Source organism: Mustelus asterias, chromosome 15 (genome assembly GCF_964213995.1).
Source record: "Mustelus asterias chromosome 15, sMusAst1.hap1.1, whole genome shotgun sequence".
Classification (NCBI taxonomy): domain Eukaryota; kingdom Metazoa; phylum Chordata; class Chondrichthyes; order Carcharhiniformes; family Triakidae; genus Mustelus; species Mustelus asterias.
The window spans coordinates 70,282,595-70,304,140 of NC_135815.1; positions in this window are offsets into that span (position 1 = coordinate 70,282,595).

The following is a 21,546-nucleotide window of genomic DNA, read 5'->3' on the forward strand; positions in this document are numbered from 1 at the left end:
TCTCTAATAGGCCGAAAAGTGTTGCATTTTGATTCCTGCATCTATTTGCTCCAGGCTACAGGATCTAACTTGTGGATACTCTGATAGTGTTTCTAACATCCCTGAATAATTTTAGCTTCTTGAGAGAAAACATCATCCTCTTATCTGTTTTAATATTCTGCTTGCCCATCAGTTCCATTCCTGTGGGTTATGATATTGTGAGTCGGTGACTGTGGTTAATTGTATTTCTGTACTGTTAACTTAATGCAAACTGATCATGCCTGCTGGTCCTAAGAACAATATCCTCACGTATCGGGGGAAGGAGGAAAAATAAGCAAAGAGAAAAACACCACCATGCTCCCCAGCTTCCATTAACAATTTAAAGAGTGAACTATAGCTGGAAGAAGAGCAAGCCTGATGGATTACATTTGATTTACAGAATTCTCAACGAGACCATTTTTCAAAAAAATAAATCCTTGCTGATTTAAATTTTTTTCTCCATTCTTAAAGTTAGAAAGCCCATGTGCAGAGTGAACCGGGCAAATCCGAATCCATCTCCTTGCTGTCTCCAAAACCCAAATTCAAATTGAATCCAATTCCTGGTCCCCACAAGAAGGACAAACAAGATCCAAGCTGACAAGAAAAGGCATTGCACTCCGGTGGCACAGTGGTTAGCACAGCTGCCTCACAGCGCCAGGAACCCTGGCTTGGCTCACTGTCTGTGCAGTGCCTGCACATTCTCCCCGTGTCTGCGTGGGTTTCCTTCAGGTGCTCTGGTTTCATAGAATCCTATAGTGCAGAAGGAGGCCATTCAGCCCATCAAGTCTGCACTGACCACAATCCCATCCAGGCCCTATCCCCATAACCTCATGCATTTACCCTAGCTAGTCCCCCTGACACTAAGGGGCAATTTAGCATGGCCAATCCACCTCACCCGCATGTCTTTGGACTGTGGGAGGAAACCGGAGCACCAGAGGAAACCTGCGCAGACATGGGGAGCATGTGCAGATCCGAAAGATGTGCTGGCTAAGTGCATTGGCCATGCTAAATTCTCCCTCAGTGTACCCAAACAGACACTGGGAGTGTGGCGGCGAGGGGATTTTCACAGTAATTTCATTGCAGTGTTAATGTAAGCCTACTTGTGACACTAATAAATAAATTTTAATGAATAAATTAAACTTGGGTTTGATCTGACGATTGACCTGACCGGAAGGCCGAAAAGTGTACCCCTGACAGGTGAGTATGATTTCACTCATGCCAGGGAGGTAAATTGGAAAAGGGCCACACAACTGGATTGATTGGCAACTTTCCTCAACATCACTGTAGAATATCAAAACAACTTAAAATCATGTTACATCACTTACTGGAATCCAATTATTAGTTCTAAACCAAATGTTTCAGCAATGGCTTCTAAATAAATCTGATAGATCAGAATCTCAATTAGAAAGAAGAAAGAATTATATAATCTATAAAGAATCTATAAAGAATTCACCTTCACAGAATGAATTTCCCAACCACAGAACATCCCAAAATGCTTTACAGCCAATGAAGTACTTTGGAAGTGTGATCTGTAGGAATGCAGCAGCCAGTTTGCACACAGAAAGCCCCCAAGAACCCCAAACAGTCAAGTGATAATGATTAGATCACCTGTTTTTAGTGATGAGGGATGAATATTGGCCAAGACATCAGAGAGAATTCCTCTGCTCTTATTCCAAATAGTATAATAGGAGTTTTGTTTTAACATCTATTGGTTCAACATCCGTTTGAAAAGATGGTGCGACATCCCTTCAATACTGGAGGGTGGAATTGTCCCACTCTAAGTTCCATGTCAGGACTGGAAAGTCGGAATGATTCCCGCGCCAGAACCGGGTGGGCTACTGCAAACAATTGCCCGTTCCCTGCCTCATCATTTATGATTCCGCATGGTTTACACTGGTCCACATGGTTTGGTGGATAGGAAACCAGCTGCCCCACCATCTTGTCTGGGTGACATATTTAAAAGACAGCAGACAGCCAATCATTAATGGCCCCAGAATCCTGGAACAAAGATGAGCAGCAGAAGGCAGCAAGCTCCTGTCCATATTTACTGTGTCTTCCTGGAGTATCTCCACCAAGCCCTGGAGGATAAATGGGACTTCCGGTTCCCAATGGATAGTAGCAGGAGGTTGCCTGGAGAAGGTTGCCAGGGTGATCAATGCCAGGGTGTGAACCTTCTATTCTCCAAACTCCCAGAGCCACTCATTTTGTGTCTCTGCCATGGGTCATGGGTGTCACTGTCAAAGCCAATATTTCTGTTGCTATCTGTAAATGCCCTGGAGAAGTTGGTGGGGTGCTGTATTACTGAACCGCTGCAGTCCATGTGCTGCGCTGTCAGTGTGGGAGCAGCAGGATTTGGCCTAGTCACAGTGAAGGTGCAGCTATGGGGGGTGAAAAGGGCAACGTGCTGGTGGTACTTTTTCCATCCTGTACGTGGCACACATTGCTGCCACTGTGTGTCAGTCATAGTGGGAGAGAATGTTAAAGGTTGTGGATGGGATGTCAATCAAGCAGGCTGCTTTGCCATAGAGTTTTACAGCACAGAAATTGGCCTTTTTGTCCATCGTCTCTGTCTTGACCATCAAGCACCTATCTGCTCTAATCCCATTGTCCAGCACTTGGTCCGTAGCCTTGCATGCTATGGTGTTTTAAGTGCTCATCTAAATGCCTCTTACATGTTGTGAAGGTTTCCACCTCTACCAGCATTTCAGGCAGAGAGTTCCAGATACCCATCACCCTCTGGGTGAAAAGGTTTTTCCTCAAATCCCCTCTAACTCTTCTGCCCCTTATCTTAAATCTATTCCCCTTAGTTATTGACTTATTTAATAAGGGAAACAGTTTATTCCTATCTACCCTATCTATGTCCCTCATAATTTTGTACCCTTCAATCAGGTGCCAGCCCTCTTCCCACCCCCCACCCCCCCACCACCACCACCTGTTCCCTAAAGAAAACCCCAGCCTCTCTTCATAGCTGAAACACTCCAGCCCAGGCAACATCCATCTGAATCTCCTCTGCATCCTTTCTAGTGCAATCACATCCTTGTTTAGAACTGCACACCAGGAACCAGTCAGATGAACCTTCTCTGCACTCCCTCTGGAGCAAGAACATCCTTGCCCAGATAAGGAGACCAAAATTGCACGCAATATTCCAGGTGTGGCCTCACTGAGGTCCTGTATAATTGCATCAAGATATCCCTGTTCCTGTACTCGAATCCTCTCGCTATGAAGGCCAATGTACCATGTGCCTTTTTTTAACCACCTGCTGTACCTGCATGCTTACCTTCAGTGACTGGTGTACAAGGACTCTTTGACCTCATTGCACATTCGCCTGTGCTCCCAACATTTCTGGCATGTTACTCCTGTTGTCCTTTGTGAAGACAGAACCAAAGTATTTATTTAGTTAGTCGCCATTCATTTTTTCCCCATTATAAATTTCCCTGTTTCTGACTGTGAGGGACCTACATTTGTCTTCACAAATCTTTTTCTCTTCACATCCCGATAGAGACTTTTACAGTCAGTTTTTATGTTCCCCACAATCGTACTCTTGTTTTCTATTTTCTCCATCTTAATCAATCCCTTGGTCCTCCTTTGCTGAATTCTAAACAGCTCTCAGTCCTCCAGTCTATTGTTTTTCTTGGCCAGTTTGTATGCATCTCCCTTGGACCTAATACTATCTGTAATTTCCCTTGTAAGCTGTTGTTTGACCACTTTTCCCATTTCACTTTTGTGCCAGTCAGGAATAAACAATTGTTGCAGTTCACCAGTGCGTACTTTGAATGTTTGCCATTGCCTATCCACCATCATCGTTTTAAGTAACGTTTCCCAATACATCATAGCCAACTCATGCCTCCTACCATCATAGTTTCCTTTATTAGGATTCAGGACCCTAGTCTCAGAATCGACTGTGTCACTCTTCATCTTGATGAAGAATTCTACCATATTATGGTCACTCTTAGAATCATAGGGCCCAATTTTACCAAACGGGTGCGAAATCGCAGTAAAGTCGGGCGTCGGGCCTATACCACGATCTACACCCGAATCCAAGCAGATCACGGCTTTACCGACACCCGATTCGGGCGCGGGTCCGGTCCGCGCCCGAATCGGGCAGCCTGACGATTTAAATGCATTAGCATGCATTTAAATCGACTTAATGAACCGCGCGCCCAACTCTACCGCCAAATTCCACTTTACCGTCTTCTGGTCTGTTCTGGATCCGCGCTGTAAGCGACCTGCAGAATAAAAATCCGAAGCTGATTTCTATTCTGCAGGGGAACCTCCGAAGCCCATCCTCCTCGACCATCCTTCGCAGACCCCCCCCCCCGCTAACCAGCCCGGCAGACCCCCCCCCTGCCCCGGCCCAGGTCAGACCCCCCTGGGAGGCAGGTCCCCCTGGCAGACCATCCCCCCCCCCGGGATCAGACCCCGCTGGGAGGCAGGCCCCCCCCCCCCCCCCTGACAGACCCCCCCCCCAGGATCGGACCCCCCTGGGAGGCAGGCCCCCCCCCCGGCAGACCGCCCCCCCCCCGGGATCCCTGGGAGGCAGGCCCCCCTCGGCAGAGCACACCCCCAACCTACCTCGATCGCTGGTCTCCCTCCACCATCCTTCCAACCTGCAGAGCTTCGAGAACCTGCAGCACCTTCCTGGCCTTCTGCTGGCTTCCACCGGAGGAGGGGGGCGGGCTCAGATGGATCTCTGTTTGTGGGGGGGTGGGGGGTGGGGGTGAGGATGGACTTGGGAGAACCTTGCAAACTGAAAATAATGTAGCATCTTCTTTGTGCTGCCTAATTATCTATGGGAAAGGTAATTAAACGACAGTGTCCTAGTGAGCAATTAGTGACCTGTCTAATACATTTGTGATCTGTAACTGGATTGTTGATGTCCCTGCAGCCATGAGCCAGGTGCTCAAATGTTCAGAGTGCTGTGGTGAACTTGGCAGAATTGTCCCCGTGGTGGAACTTGGTTGGAAATAAGATTCAAGGAGATTACTACATCTTGGAAACCAACCTTAGTGAAAAGAAGCTTGTATTGGCAACTCTTCTCTCACATTCCATGGCAGATGTGCCCCTACTTATGAATGTGACTTGCATGGGCAACGTTGGGTGCAGCTAATCTGCCTCTGGAGCAGCCTTGGATCCTTTCTTTCATCTTGTTTTCATCTGAACATTGCACAGAATTAGAGGAATTCCCTTTGGAAGATAATATCAAAATTATAATCGCAGGAACTAAAAACCTGACAGTCAAAAATTTGGGAAAATATTTCAAAATATCTATATATTGGGCTGCCTCCACCTATGTGAAACACACAGTGGGAGACATGGAAAATCCCACCCACTATCTGTAACATTTCTAGTTAATCATGGATGGTGGGTCCGTCCCTTGGTCTTTTTCTTGCTCATTGGAATGTATCTATTCTGTGCGTACTGAAATATCCCCTCAGATGTTTACTACTTGTGATAACCCCTATGATTTCCATGGTGAATATCTAATTGATCTCCCTGTGGGGTTGGTTGAATACGAGTTCCCTTGGTAACAGGCAAGAGACTGCCCAGTTTGAACTCATCACCTGAGCCCTTCATAAGGCCGACATCGGGAAGGGTCTGTAGAACTGGTTGGGACTTAAGTATGTACAGAATGGAGTAGTGGTTTTATTTTGTGTTTAACAATAAATATCGTTCCTTTCCAGTCGGGCTTCCTGAGTTATTATAGTACTACATCTCTATTGACTTATTGCTGAACCTAATTTTCTATAGCCAGCTCAACTTTCATGTCCTCATCATTGCCTTTAAGTTTATGAACATGGTCTCAGACCCATTCCTCTCTTCCTCTGTGACTGCAAGTGAGGGAGGTAAGGAGACTCAGAAGCCTGTAGGAAAGGAGCCTCAGCCTTTCCAATTGTCCAACAGGTTTGCAGTCTTTTCCACTTGTTTGGATAAAAGTGAGGGCTGCAGTATGGATGAGCTAACTGACCTTAGCACAGGAAGCCATTCAGGTTTGCGGGAACAAAAAGGAAAATAGTGATAGTAGAGACAGTATAGTCAGAGGAATTGATACTGTTGTCTGCAACAAAGTACAAGGGTCTAGAGACTGTGCTGCCTGCCCAGTGCCAGGGTTCAGTACATTTTCTCTGGGCTGGGAGAGGAACTTACAGTGAGTGGGGAGGGGTGGAGTGCGGGTAGTGGTGGGGGGGAGACCCAGTCGCTGTGGTCCATGTAGTTACCAACAATATAAGCAGGACCAAAAAGGAGACTCTGCGTAGTCAGTACGAGGACCTAGGCACCAAATTAAGAAACAGAACCTCAAGTAATAGAACATGATCTTACCGGACATTCACGCCACGCTTTAGCAAGGTTGGAAAATTTAGCGCCTAGCCAAATCTCCGTTCACTGCAGCAGGATGGTAAAATCCCGCTGGCGTGAATGAGTCATAGAGTCATCGAGGTTTACAGCGTGGAAACAGGCCCTTTGGCCCAACTTGTCCATGCCACCCTTTATTTTTTAAAACCCCTAAGCTCATCCCAATTGCCCGCATTTGGCCCATATCCCTCTATACCCATCATACCCATGTAACTATCCAAATGCTTTTTAAAAGACAAAATTGTACCCGTCTCTACTACTACCTCTGGCAGCTTGTTCCAAATACTCACCACCCTCTGTGTGAAAAAACTGGACACTTTTGTATCTCTCCCCTCTCACCTTAAACCTATGCCCTCTAATTTTAGACTCCCCTACCTTTGGGAAAAGATATTGACTATCTAGCTGATCTGTGCCCCTCATTATTTTATAGACCTCTATAAGATCACCCCTCAGCCTCCTACGCTCCAGAGAAAAAAGTCCCAGTCTATCCAGCCTCTCCTTATAATTCAATTCCTCAAGTCCCAGTAGCATCCGAGTAAATCTTTTCTGCACTCTTTCTAGTTTAATAATATCCTTTCTATAATAAGATGACCAGAATTGCACACAGTATTCCAAGTGTGGCCTTGCCAATGTCTTGTACAACTTTAACAAGACAGTCCAACTCCTGTATTCAATGTTCTGACCGATGAAACCAAGCATGCCGAATGCCTTCTTCACCATTCTGTCCACCTGTGACTCCACTTTCAAGGAGCTATGAACATGTACCCCTAGATCTTATTATTCTGTAACTCTCCCCAATGCCCTACCATTAACTGAGTAAGTCCTGCCCTGGTTCAATCTACCAAAATGCATCACCTCGCATTTGTCTAAATTCATCTCCATCTGCCATTCGTCTGCCCACTGGCCCAATTGATCAAGATCCCATTGCAATTGGAGATAACTTACTTCACTGTCCACTATGCCACCATCTTGGTGTCATCTGCAAACTTACTAACCATGCCTCCTATATTCTTATCCAAATCATTAATATGAATGACAAATAACAGTGGGCCCAGCACTGATCCCTGAGGCACACCGCTGGTCACAGGCCTCCAGTTTGAAAAACAACCCTCTACAACCATCCTCTGGCTTCTGTCAAGAAGCCAATTTTGTATCCATTTAGATATCTCACCCTGGATCCCATGAGATTTAGCCTTATGCAACAACCTACCACGTGGTACCTTATCAAAGGCCTTGCTAAAATCCATGTAGACAACATCAACTGCACTGCCCTCATCTACCTTCTTGGTTACCCCTTCAAAAAACTCAATCAAATTTGTGAGACATGATTTTCCACTCACAAAGCCATGCTGACTGTCCCTAATTAGTACTTGCGTCTCTAAATGCCTGTAGATCCTGTCTCTCAAAATACCTTCCAACAACTTACCCACCACAGATGTAAGGCTCACTGGCCTGTAGTTCCCAGGCTTTCCCCTGCAGCCCTTTTTAAACAAAGGCACAACTTTTGTCACTCTCCAATCTTCAGGCACCTCCCCCGTGACTATCGATGATTCAAATATCTTGGCTAGGGACCCGCAATTTCCTCCCTAGCCTCCCACAATGTCCTGGGATTCACTTCATCAGGTCCCGGGGATTTATCTACCTTGATGCACTTTAAGACTTCCAGCACCTCCTTCTCTGTAATATGTACACTCCTCAAGACATCCCTATTTATTTCCCCAAGTTCCCTAACATCCATGCTTTTCTCAACAGTAAATACTGATGAGAAATATTCATTTAGGATCTCACCCATCTCTTGTGGATCCGCACATAGATAACCTTGTTGATCCTTAAGGGGCCCTACTCTCTCCCTTGTTACTCTTTTGCCCTTTATGTATTTATAGGAGCTCATTGGATTCTCCTTTGCCTTATCTGCCAAAACAATCTTGTGTCCCCTTTTTGCCCTCCTGATTTCTCTCTTAACTCTACTCCTGCACCCCCTATACTCTTCAAGAGATTCACTTGATCCCAGCTGTCTATGCATGTTATGTGCTTTTTTCTTCTTCTTGACCAGGGCCTCAATATCCCGAGTCATCCAGGGTTCCTTACTTCTGCCAGCCTTGCCCTTCACTCTAAGAGGAATGTGTTTACCCTGAACCCTGGTTAACACACATCTGAAAGCCTGCCACTTACCAGGCATCCCTTTGCCTTCCCACAGACTCCCCCAAATAGCTTTTGAAAGTTCCTGCCTGATGCCATCAAAATTGGCCTTGCCCCAATTTAGAATTTTAACTTTTGGGCCAGACCTATCTTTCTCCAAAGCTATCTTAAAACTAATAGAATTATGGTCACTGGTCCCAAAGTGATCCCTCACTAACACTTCTGTCACCTGCCCTTCCTTATTTCCCAAGGGGAGGTCAAGTTTTGCCCCCTCTCCAGTTGGACCATCCACATACTGAATGAGAAATTCCTCCTGAATACACTCAACAAATTTCCAACCGTCCAACCCTCTAATACTATGGCTGTCCCAGTCAATGTTGGGAAAGTTAAAATCTCCGACTATTACCACCCTATTTTTCTTGGAGCTCTTTATAATCTCCTTACATATTTGCTCCTCAATTTCCCGCCGACTATTTGGAGGTCTGTAGTACAACCCTATCAAAGTGATTACCCCCTTCTTATTTCTCAGTTCTACCCATATAGACTCAGTGGCCGAACCCTCGGATATATCCCCTCTCAGTATGGCCGTGATGCTTTCGGGTACACTGAGGGAGAATTTAGCACGGCCAATGCATCTAACCTGCACATCTTTCAGAGTGTGGGGGGAAACCGGAGCACACGGAGGAAACCCCCGCAGACAAAGGGAGAACATGCAGATGCCACACAGACAGTGACCCAAGCCAGGAATCGAACCTGGGTCCCTGGCGCTGTGAGGCAGCAATGCGAACCACTGTGCCACTGCACCAGATTTTACATGGTTTTACACAGGGAATGGATGTATCTGCCAAGATCATTCCAATGGATGAATAAAACATTGCTGCAGAAATCAGATGGACCAAAGCCAATGCCAATTGCTGATGGAGCTCTCAGAGAATAACTCCAGTGATAACAGAGGAAAATTTCTAATTACTCATCCAGCGAAGTATATGACATGATCACTTGGAGCAAACAAGCCCTCAGAAACAGACTCACACTTAGCACGTTTAAATAATATCAATAGACCGTGTCATATCTGTTCTGATAATAGAACAAATGTGTTTGTTTAAGCTATATTATTGAGTAGCAACATGGAAGGTATTTATTATAGTGGTTAGGAGATGATGCAGAATTCTAGAGTCTCCAAGTAACTAAAGGGAGTACATTGGTCAGATTTCTTGGAAATTTCTCAAACACACAAACCTCATCAGTGATTGACCAGGAATTCAGAAATGTTTGTCAAAGAAGTTGTTACATTTTTGGATAACTTTATTACCCTACATCATGTCATCTCTGTTAGACACAGAAATAGAAAGATTTATGAGACAGAAGGAAGCTATTCAGCAAAAATGATGCAATCTATCTGACCCCATGGAGGCGGGTTTGAAGGCTCGACTCTGTGCAAAATCAGAATTGAGGGCACGAATGGTGCCCCTGTGTGTCCTCACTGCAAAATGATGTTTCCAGTGGCTGGGGCAATGTTACACTGCCAGCCTGCCCAGCAGCAGCAGATAACCAATTGGTCCGATTCAGTGTCCAATGAGGAGGGAGCAGTGAGGACTCCACTGGGATCTTCCTGGCATTTGAGCAGATCTCCGCTGAATGTGGTGCCCAGTCACTCTGTGGAGTCCTGGTGGAGCTGGAGTAGAAATGAAAGGCTGCATCTATGCCAATAGCAATCCTCCAAATGGGTTTCCCCTCCACTCCGATATCCTGACTGGTCTCGCGCCTCTTCAGATTTGGTATTTTCCAAGAGCGCCGTCATTTTGAAATACCATCACATTCCCGTAACTGCCTCAGCACCATTCACCTCTTCAGTGGAGGTGCCAGAGCCCTACAACTGCAGGCACTCTGTTCCATTGGCCTCAGGAACCTGCCCGCCATCTTTGATAGACTGGCAGATGCAGGGATGGCCAATAAGGGGATTACGTCTTGGAAGACTATGCTGGACTGCTCATTGCAGAGCTGTACCGGAGTCAGGATCTGGAAACAATTCCTCAACCTGGAAATAATCTCTCAGCAGAAGATTCTGCCCATTGTATCCTTGCCAGCTGAGAAAGTTTGTTCCTGTCTAATCCCACCTTCCAACCCTTGATCCCTGTCGGTTACAGCACCTCAAGTGCATTTGTAAGTGTTTTTTAAAAATGCAATGAGGGTTTCTGCCTCTACCCTTTCAGACAGTGAAATCCAAACCCCACCACCCTTTGGGTAAAAAAATTATTCCTTAAATTCATTCTAATCATTCCATCAATTAATTTACATATTTGTCTCACAGAAATAGGTCCTTCCTATCCACTCTATCTGAGCCCCTCATAATTTGATACATCTCAATCAAATCTCCCATTGGCTTACTCTGTTCAAAGAAAATAAACTCAGTTTCCAATCTTTCCTCATCGCTAAATATCTGTACCACTGGCAACATCCATGTGGATATCTTCTGTACCCTGTAGTGTGATCATGGCTGGAATTCTCTGTCCTTTCACACTGATGGGATTCTCCAGTACTGCCGACAACGGACCCTCCCCATGGGTTTCCCGCCAGCGGAGTGTGATGCCAATGAGAATCTCCACCGACAGCGGCGGGACCAGAGAATCCCACTGCTAGCAAACAATGCGCCACTTCTTGCCAGCTGGAAACAGGCGGCTGGGAGGCCGGAGAGTTCCGGCCCATATCTTTCCTGGAATGTGGTGACCAGAACCGTATGTAGCACTCTAGTTGTAGTTTAACTCATGTTTAGTATAGCTTTAGCTGTACTAAACATGAGCTAGTTAGGCTTTGACATTAAGGGAATGTATCTCTTATGCCTTCTTGGCCACCTTATCCACCTATCTTGCTATATTCAAGGACCTGTGGATATATATTCGAAGGCCTCTGCTCATCCACACTCTTCAGAATCCTAACATTCAATATGCATTCCCTTTCCTTGTTTCCCTTTCCCAAATGCATCAATTCACACTTCTCTATCTTGAAACATTTGCCACTTTCCCAGAGTTCCCAGTCATTTGAAATCTTCCTGCAGTCTACAGCTTTCTTCCTCACTATCACATATGGCCAATTTTCATGTATCTGGAAAGATATTAATCATGCCCCTGCATTTAACTCTAAAGCCAAAACTTTCCAAGCGCTCCTCTGTGGCGCTTTTTCTGACAGCGGAGGTGACTCACTATTGGCTGCCAACACGATCTTCCAGACTCGCTGAAGTCAATGGTCATTTGGGTTGCTCACTGGCCATGTCGATGGGGAGTCCGCCATGAGGGGATCACCTTCAGTGGGTCTGGAAGATGCTGCCAGTGGGAATGGTTGGAGAATCCCACTCTCAATCATTGCTATGTACCATGAATAGCAGGAGGCTCTGCACTAAGCTCTACCTAAACTCTACGGAACACCACTGGAAATAGCATTCCAGTCACAAAGCTTTCTGTCATCCTTGTTTCCCATCACTGGATCCTATATGTCATTTTTCCTTGGTTTCAATAGTCTTCTAATTCTGCCTGCATATGGGACCTTCAAAAGCCTTGTTAAAGTCCATCTATTTTAGATAATCCAACTGTCCATGCCTTCGAGGATCCCCATCTTTAACTTGAGATCTGGATTAGCTAAACAGAAAGCTCTGTCTGTTAATTGTTTGGGGCTATTGAGCTTAAATTATTGCACTTCAGTCTTCAACATCACTCATCATATATCAAACCTATTTTAGATCTGTGTGTTCTTAGTGTACATACAGAAGCTGACCCAATATCCGTGGATGATGTTGCTGAGGGTAGTACGCAGATACAAACAAACAAACATATGGATTAGGATCAGGAAGGAGTAGGCCGCTTTGAGCCTGCTCCGCCATTCAATGAGATTATAGCTGATCTGATTGCAATCTCAACTCCACATTCTCTCCTACCATCGGTAACTTTTCACCCCTTTGCTTATCAAGAATCTTAGAAACATTCAAAGACTCTGGCCGGGTTTCTCCAGCCATTCACACCCTGCTGCTGCTGCCAGCGAGAATGGAGAATTTGGCACTCAGCCAAATCTCTGTTCACTGCAGTGGGACTGGAGAATCCCAGCCACGGGCGAGGTCAGAGAATCTGGTCCTCTATTTCCACCACATTTTGAGAAAGTGAGGTCCAAAGACTCACAGCCCACTGACAGAAAAAACATCTCCTTATCTCTGTCCTAAATAGGTGATCATTTATTTTTAAATAGTGGCCTCTGGAATAGATTCTCCCACAAGAGAAAACATCTTCTCCACATTCACACTGTCAAGACCCCTCAGGATCTCATATTTCAATCAAGTCCCCTCTTACTCTTCTAAACTCCAGTGCATACAAACCTAGCCTATCCAACCATTCCTCATAAAACAACTTGCCAAATCCAGTTATTAGTTTAGTGAACCTTCTCTGAACTGCTTCCAACACATTTACATCCTTCCTTAAATAAGGAGACCAATACGGTACAGTCCTCTAGATGTGGTCTCACTAATGCCCTGTATTGCCGAGGAATAACCTCCCTACTTTTGTATTCAATTATCTTCGCAAATAATCATAACACTTTATCAGCTTTGCTAATTACTTATGAAATTCGGTGGGTTTTCAAAGCCTTTGGAGATGAAAAGATGGTAAGGAGGTAGGAGTTACCAAGGCGAGTGGGGTAATGATCGTTTCTCAAGTGGAGTTATGGTGTTAGCAGGAAGGGAGGGGGAAAATATATGAGTAGGGAGACACCTTGGCTGAGGGAATGAAGGATTATATATGAACAAGATAGACTCACGAGGATAGAAATTTGGTGAAATCAAGGATGAGACAGCATGAAGCCTTGAAGAATGTTTAGCTCAGTAGAAGGAGGATGATGCTAAAGCAGAGATAACTCAATGTATGGTCTGCATATTAGTTGTTATAATCCAGGCCAGAAACTCGAAGGTGTTTTCTGAAGTCAGCCTGGACCATAGATTTTACACTTTGAATTTGGCACAGATAAGCATGAGATATTTCATTCCAGGTATGATTCAAGTGACCCACTAGGAAGCTTTTATCAAACAAAGTTTATTTAAGAACGCAGTTAGTTTACAATAAGAAAATTAGCAACAACTTTTACCAATTAAAAAAAAACACAACTATAATGTTGTATAAACCTTATCAGCTAAGTATGATGTTCCAAGCTAAACAAATCCCACAAACATACATCTCATCCTAGGCTTAGCACAGAAAGCTAGTATACTCATGTAATGCTGGATTTTGCAGTTTTGCAACACCTGCAGTGAATTAGTCCTTTGTAAATGGAATTCAAACGCTGAGGCTTTCTTCCCCTGGAACTTTCAGCACACTTTGAGTGAGCGAGACACTAATTGCCTCTAGAGTCTAGCTAACCAACCACCAAGAGCTGAATTTCCAATACCTGGGAGAGAGACAGAAAATACTGCTTTCAACCTGCAGTCCAAACAGCATCTGCCAAAATGAAAGTAAAAGACCTTTGGATTTCTCCTGTGGAAAAAAAACTGTGCAAAGGCACCAGACCTGCCAATCAGTCGTAAATCAACAATTCCCAAAAGGGTCATAAAACTCCAAGACACTGCATTAGGCCCAGATTAAAAATAAACAAAATGCTCATTATATTGCTTCAGCAACAATAAAAGATGCCGGTTCACAGACAGTTTGGTGCCAAAATCAAATAGGCCAGTCCTGCTTGAAAAAACTGCAGAGAACATGAATAAAATACATTTCCTAAAGGCACAGTAGTGTCACATAGTAATAAAAAAGTCAATTAGATCCTCACACATGTTGAAAGAAAGGATGGACGAAACAAGGAAGAGGGTTTTAAGGAGATAGGTAATAGTAAAGAATAACTGATGGTTATCCTTGTTGTCCAGGATGATCTTGCAGTAGTGGCTAATTTTGGTAGAGGAGAGTAAGACTCTATTTATTAGCAATAAATAAGCTCCAGATAGGCTGAGTAGCGGTCCTCTAAACCAACCATGTGTCAGAAAGATTCAATCTGTGCACTTTGCACTTGAGGGAACAAATATGGGGCCTATTCTGCAGGGAGTGGGGGCAAGCAGGGTGGCAGAAACTACCTTTTACTTCGGGAAGAAAGCAGGAAAGATGGAGGTAAGGGGTGATGGAGCGTAGAACAAAATCATTGCCTCAAATCACTGTGAGCTTCTGTGTTTCTTTGTCACAATAATTGAAAACAAGTTCAACAACATCTACTTGCAAATACAACATAGCAGAACAACCCCCAGGGAGTTTCACAGGAAGAATCAAAATTACATTCATAATCCTGATTAGAAGAAAAAATAGCTGAATAAAAGAAATGAATGTCATGAAACTTTGCAATTGCAATCATTCAATGCAATGCTGCTGGTCAGTGCAACATCTGAAAGCAAATATATATATGTCTCCATATGTTAACGTGGCAGAAATCCCACCTGAAATTAGATCAGTTAAGCACTCAATTGTATAAAATCATATAAAAACGTATTTTCCAGGAGACCATTCAGCCAATTATGCCTGAGCCAGCTCTTAAAATGAACAGCTGCATTTAGGCCTGCATCCCAGTATTGCAGATTGACATTTGAAAAGAGGATCTGATTCCCAGAAGATCATTAAATAAAAATAAACAAATGTAAATTCTGATCCTCGTGGGAACTTTCTCTGTCACTGTCATTTCGCGGAGAACTGTCGATTCCTCTAACTCTGGCTGCCTGTGCATTTTGATTTGATTTGATTTGATTTATTATTGTCACATGTATTGGTATGCAGTGAAAAGTATTGTTTCTTGTGCCAAAGCCAAAGCATACCGTTCATAAAGCATATCGTTCATAGAGAAGGAAACAAGAGAGTACAGAATTACAGTCATAGCTAGGGTGTAGAGAAAGATCAACTTTGCTTCCCTTTGTGTGATATTGCTGGCTGTGTCTCCAGTGACTAGATCCCACACATTTTAAATCTCTCTTTAAAACTCACTGCCTCTTAGATGTTAAAATCCGCTTGAAAATCTACTAAAAAAAGCTTTTCGTCCCCTCCTCACAATACTTCCATCTTTGGAACAGTGTCAATTTGGCCTGATTGCTCGTCTGGAAAGCACATTGGAATGTTTCTCACTGTTACGGGCATCCTAGATCAATATAAACTGTTGTTTATGAGTTTGAACATACATGCCCATCGATCTCTGCTCCTCGACCTGCCCAGGTGTGAGCAGGTCTATTCTAGTATTAAGGATTAACTGCTGATACTTGTTGGCTTTTTCAGCATTTCCCATTGAAAAGCAAGACCGTGTTCAGAGCCTGTAATGAAGAAAGCAAGAGTTATTAAACTTTCATGTAATGTAAGAAGGTTTACTGTGATAATAAAATGGTGCATTTGCCTGCCCGAAAAATATAAGTCTTCCTTACAAATCGTAAGAAAATATTTGCAGAAAGAGGCTTTTGATCCAATAGCACCATACAATGCTTCACCCATGTGAATCTAACCCCATCAATATATCCTTCTGTTAATGTGCTTTCACTTCATAGAAATCATAGAAATCATAGAAACCCTACAGTGCAGAAGGAGGCCATTTGGCCCATCGAGTCTGCACCGACCACAATCCCACCCAGGCCCTATCCCCACATATTTACCCGCTAATCCCTCTAACCTATGCATCTCAGGATTCTAAGGGGCAATTGTTTTTTTTAACCTGGCCAATCAACCTAACCCGCACATCTTTGGACTGTGGGAGGAAACCGGAGCACCTGGAGGAAACCCACGCAGACACGAGGAGAATGTGCAAACTCCACACAGACAGTGACCCGAGCCGGGAATCGAACCTGGGACCCTGGAGCTGTGAAGCAGCAGTGCTAACCACTGCGCTACCGTGCCGCCCCAATGCATCTCTGCTAATCGCTTAAAAGTAATCCCTGTGGTACCGAGTATTTCATTCCGACATCTCTCTGGTTAAAGAAATTTCTCCTGAATTCCTTTTTGGATTTATCAGTAACCATTGTATATTTCAACTATATATTGTTAATTTTTAATGGCTTTATTAACCTGTGTTGTTGCTTTATGTGCCTGTACTCCCACCTCTACTGTTCCTCTACTCTGTTAAGACACAAGTTTCCCAACAAGTATGGGTTCTTGTTATTCTTTCCACTAAAATGCACTACCTCATATCCATCTTTGTTTACCATCTACAAGACACACTGCAACAACTCAGCAAGGCTCCTTGGACGCCTCAGCACTTCCAAACCTGTGACCTCTACCATTGTAATCAATCGAGGGCCACTCGATGTGGCTCAAAGTAACAAAGGATTTTTGCCGACGATAAATAGTTCTTTACAATAAAGGTTCAGACAGAGTTAACTATGTGACTATACAAGACTCCTCCCTGGCTCCAACTGCAGAACCTTCTCGACCCGGGATACGCGCCCTTGCAGCCAATTGGCTCAGCTTCCCACCTCGACACTCCATAGGGTGCAGCCTGATCACAGGGCCCTCAGGGGAATCGCCCCCTTAAAGGAGCCACGCCACCACACTCTTCCCCCCAACTCCTGAATACACCTATTGATGAAACAAAAAGAACATCATTAACATGGGCAAACAAATTACAGAAGACACCAGAAAAATTCATCATAAATTAAGTCGGTCCAGGGACTTCTGGACCCTAGTAGGATGTTACAATGCCATGACAGGCTCTTCTAGAAATGAGGAATCTGGCTGAGCAGGCGTGATCGGCAAACTCATCAATCCGGAGTCAAGATCCTCCTCCGCAGATCCTTCCCCTCAGAAACTGCTGCTGTTCCGGTTCCAAATTTACAACCGGGATCCCAGTAACCAATCCTGGTGAACCCAAATCTACTGCAGGGGTTACCTGTTGATCCCCTGCATCAAGCCCTGCCCTCCTCCTCAAATTGTCTACATGCTTTTTGACACAACAACCTTGTAGTTCTCTGACTGGAGACTTGTCCTGTTCTTTGCACAATCTTTATGTGTATAGCTGAGACTGGCAAAGTCTCTATCAGGTGCACTGCCAACATTATCTCTCATGGGACTGGTGGTGATGCTACTGTCTGGGGCAAGGGCAAACGGCTGATTGCAAGCACATTTGGTTGTGTCACTGGGCAAGGCTGGAAAATATAACTGCATGCTGCTAACAATACAGCTCACCTCTGGACCCTTGAATGGAATTTGGTAGTGCTGGTTTATCTTCTCTGAATAAACCTAGCAACGGCTAGTAGTCTGAAACTATTGTGAAATGCCATCCATAAATATACTGGGGCGGCACAGTGGTTAGCACTGCTGCCTCACATTGCCAGGGACCCAGGTTCAATTCCCAGCTTGGGTCACTGTCTGTGTGGAGTTTGCACATTCTCCCCGTGTCTGTGTGGGTTTCCTCCGGGTGTTCCAGTTTCATCCTGCAGTCCAAAGATGTGTTGTTAGGCACATTGGACATGCTAAATTCTCCCTTCCTGTACCCAAACAAGTGCCGGAGTGTGGCGACTAGGGAATTTTCACAGTAACTGTCTGTGTGGGTTTCCTCCGAGTGCTCCGGTTTCCTTCCACATTCTGAAAGATGTGCTGGTTAGGTGCATTGACCCAAGCAGCCGCCAGACAGTAGCGACTAGGGGAATTTCACAGTAACTTCATTGTAGTGTTAATGTAAGCCTACTTGTGACTAATAAATAATAAATAAATAAATGCCTATGAAACTTTTGACAATCAGAAATGATCACAAAGCTTTTTTTATCTATCTGGGAATTCTTTTTTTCCACACCTGATAATGTTCTCAACGCAAAGGCAATTGGTCTTTCCGCTCCATCAGATATCCTGTGGGACAAAACTGCTCCCATTCCATATGGAAATGTCCCACAGGTTGGATCAATGTGCACCAAGAGTGCTGATGACTGCAAAGCCTGCTTTATTTTGGTGAATACTTCTTCTTGTTCTTCTCCTCACCTCCAACACTGATGTTTCTTTAACAGCTGGTGAAGTGGGGTGAAAGTGATCGACACATTGTATAAAATCTACCATAATATATTACCATTCTGAATAATGACTTTAACTCAGATTTTTTTTGGTTGTGGAACATCCATAATGGCTTTAACTTTGTCTTCCAAAGGATGTAAACTTTTTGCGTCTACCTTAAAATCCTAGGGGATTTCACAGTAACTTCATTGCAGTGTTAATGTAAACCTACTTGTGAGACGAATAAATAAACATTTTTAAACAAAACCCTAATATGTAACTTCATTTACCTGGAAAGTACATTTCTCCGATTCCAACCTGACATCTGCCTCTTTAAATCTTCTCAAAACTTCCTCCAAGTTTGATCTGTGTTCCTCAGGTGAGGTTCCTGTAATCAGAACGTCATCAAGATAAAACACTCATTAGGGATGCCTTGTAATAAACCTTCCATCATACATTGGAAAAAGGCACAGACTGATGAAACTCCTAAAGGTAAATGTGTATTCGGGTATGAACCCTGTGGGTGTTGATAGTAACCAACATCTGGGAATCTTCATTCAACTCCAACTGTTAGTAGGCATGACTGAGGTCTAACTTGGTGTATTTTAAACCCCTAGCTAGTTTAACATAGAGGTTCTTAATTATAGGAATGGGGTATCTGTCTATCTGAACTCCTCGATTAACACTTAGATTATAATCCCCACAAATTTTTACAGTATGATCTAGTTTGAGGATAGGGACCATTCGGCGAATTGTACGGGTTTTATACCTAAATCTTCCAGTCTTCCAAGCTCGACTTCAACCGAATGATGAAGTACATAAGGCACTGAGTGGGCCCAAAAAAATATAGGCGTTGCATCAGGATTCAGATAAATTTTGGCTTTGGCTCCCCTTATACATCCCAGCTCATTTTGGAAAACTTTCGAATATTTACACAGCAGCCCCTGAAAACTTCCATCCAACAGATTTAATATTTCCAACCAATTTCAATTTATCTGCTTGAACGAACCATGACCTATTAAACAAGGCCTATGACATAGAAACATAGAAAAACTACAGCACAAACAGGCCCTTCGGCCCACAAGTTGTGCCAAACACATCCCTACCTTCTAGACCTACCCATAACCCTCCATCCTATTAAGCTCCACGTACTCATCCAGGAGTCTCTTAAAAGACCCTATTGAGTTTGCCTCCACCACCCCTGACGGCAGCCGATTCCACTCGCCCACCACCCTCAGTGTGAAAAACTTCCCCCTAACATCTCCCCTGTACCTACCCCCCAGCACCTTAAACCTGTGTCCTCTCGTAGCAGACATTTCCACCTTGGGAAAAAGCCTCTGAGAGTCCACCTGATCTATGCCTCTCAATATCTTATACACCTACCTCTATTAGGTCTCCTCTCATCCTTCGTCTCTCCAAGGAGAAAAGACCGAGCTCCCTCAGCCTATCCTCATAAGGCATGCCACTCAATCCAGGCAACATCCTTGTAAATCTCCTCTGCACCCTTTCAATCTTTTCCACATCCTTCCTATAGTGAGACGACCAGAACTGAGCACAGTACTCCAAGTGGGGTCTGACGAGGGTCTTATATAGCTGCATCATTATCCCTGGACTCCTAAACTCAATCCCTCGATTGATAAAGGCCAGCACACCATACGCCTTCTTAACCACCTCCTCCACCTGCGGGGCCGATTTCAGAGTCCTATGGACCCGGACCCCAAGGTCCTTCTGATCCTCTACCGTACTAAGAGTCTTTCCCTTTATATTGTACTCCTTCATCCCATTTGTCCTACCAAAATGGACCACGATGCATTTATCTGGGTTGAAGTCCATCTGCCACTTGTCCGCCCAGTCTTGCATCCTATCTATGTCCCTCTGTAACTTCTGACATCCCTCCAGACTATCCACAACCCCACCAACCTTCGTGTCATTGGCAAACTTACCAACCCATCCCTCCGCTTCCTCATCCAGGTCATTTATGAAAATGACAAACAGCAAGGGTCCCAGAACAGATCCCTGGGGCACACCATCTATACCCACTCTCTGCCTCCTTTGGGCAAGCCAGTTCTGGATCCACAGGGCAGCAGCCCCTTGGATCCCATGCCCTCTCACTTTTTCTAGAAGCCTTGCATGGGGGACCTTATCGAATGCCTTGCTAAATTCCATATAAACCCCATCTACCGCCTTCCCTTCGTCAACGTGTTTAGTCACATTTTCGAAGAACTTCACCAGGCTCGTAAGGCACGATCTGCCTTTGACAAAGCCATGCTGAGTATTCTTGAGCATACTAAACCTCTCTAAATGCTCACATATCCTGTATCCTATATGACCTTCAATTATCAGGACAGGTAGCTATGCTGTTTGGCTCCTGCAGGACACACTCACTGTGGCTGACCCTATGCTCTTTAAGGTCTCTCCTGTATATGTAAACAATATAGCTCCTGACTCATTCAGTCTCAATGGGAGAAGACTCTTTTGAAGATCACAAAATGCCTGCTCCCCTATGACTGTGGCCACAGCCCCTGTGTGGACTTCCATTTTGAGAGATTTGCCATTTACCATCAAGGCAATTCTTCTAGGGGACACTTTACTCAGCTGGACCTGGTTAAGAGTAAGTGACTCAAGTCCCTTGTTGGCTACTCATCTAGTTTTTTAAAGGAGTTAAACTAGCCATTGTGGTTTTGTTTTTGCACAATCTGACTGCTTCACTCTGCTCCACGCTTGTGAATGATCCTTCTTGTTGCAGCTGGAACGTACATAATTTCTGCATTGACAAGTTGCCGAGGACTATTCTCCCCCACATCAAAAACAAGCTTCCATTCTCAGTGCTGTATTCTCCTTTCCGTGCTCTGCTACTCCCACACTTAGGCTGTTCTCCACAACAGCCATTTCCCGCTGCAAGGTTCACCTCGTTGGGCGCGCCTTATAGTTTGCTGACGCACTGCTCAGCACATTTAATCATCTGGGCCAACTCCACAGCTTTATCTAAAGACATTTTGGTCTCAGGCAGTAACTTGCTCTGTATTATGAGGCTGTTTGTACCACAGCCCAAATGGTCTCTTAACATTTCTCC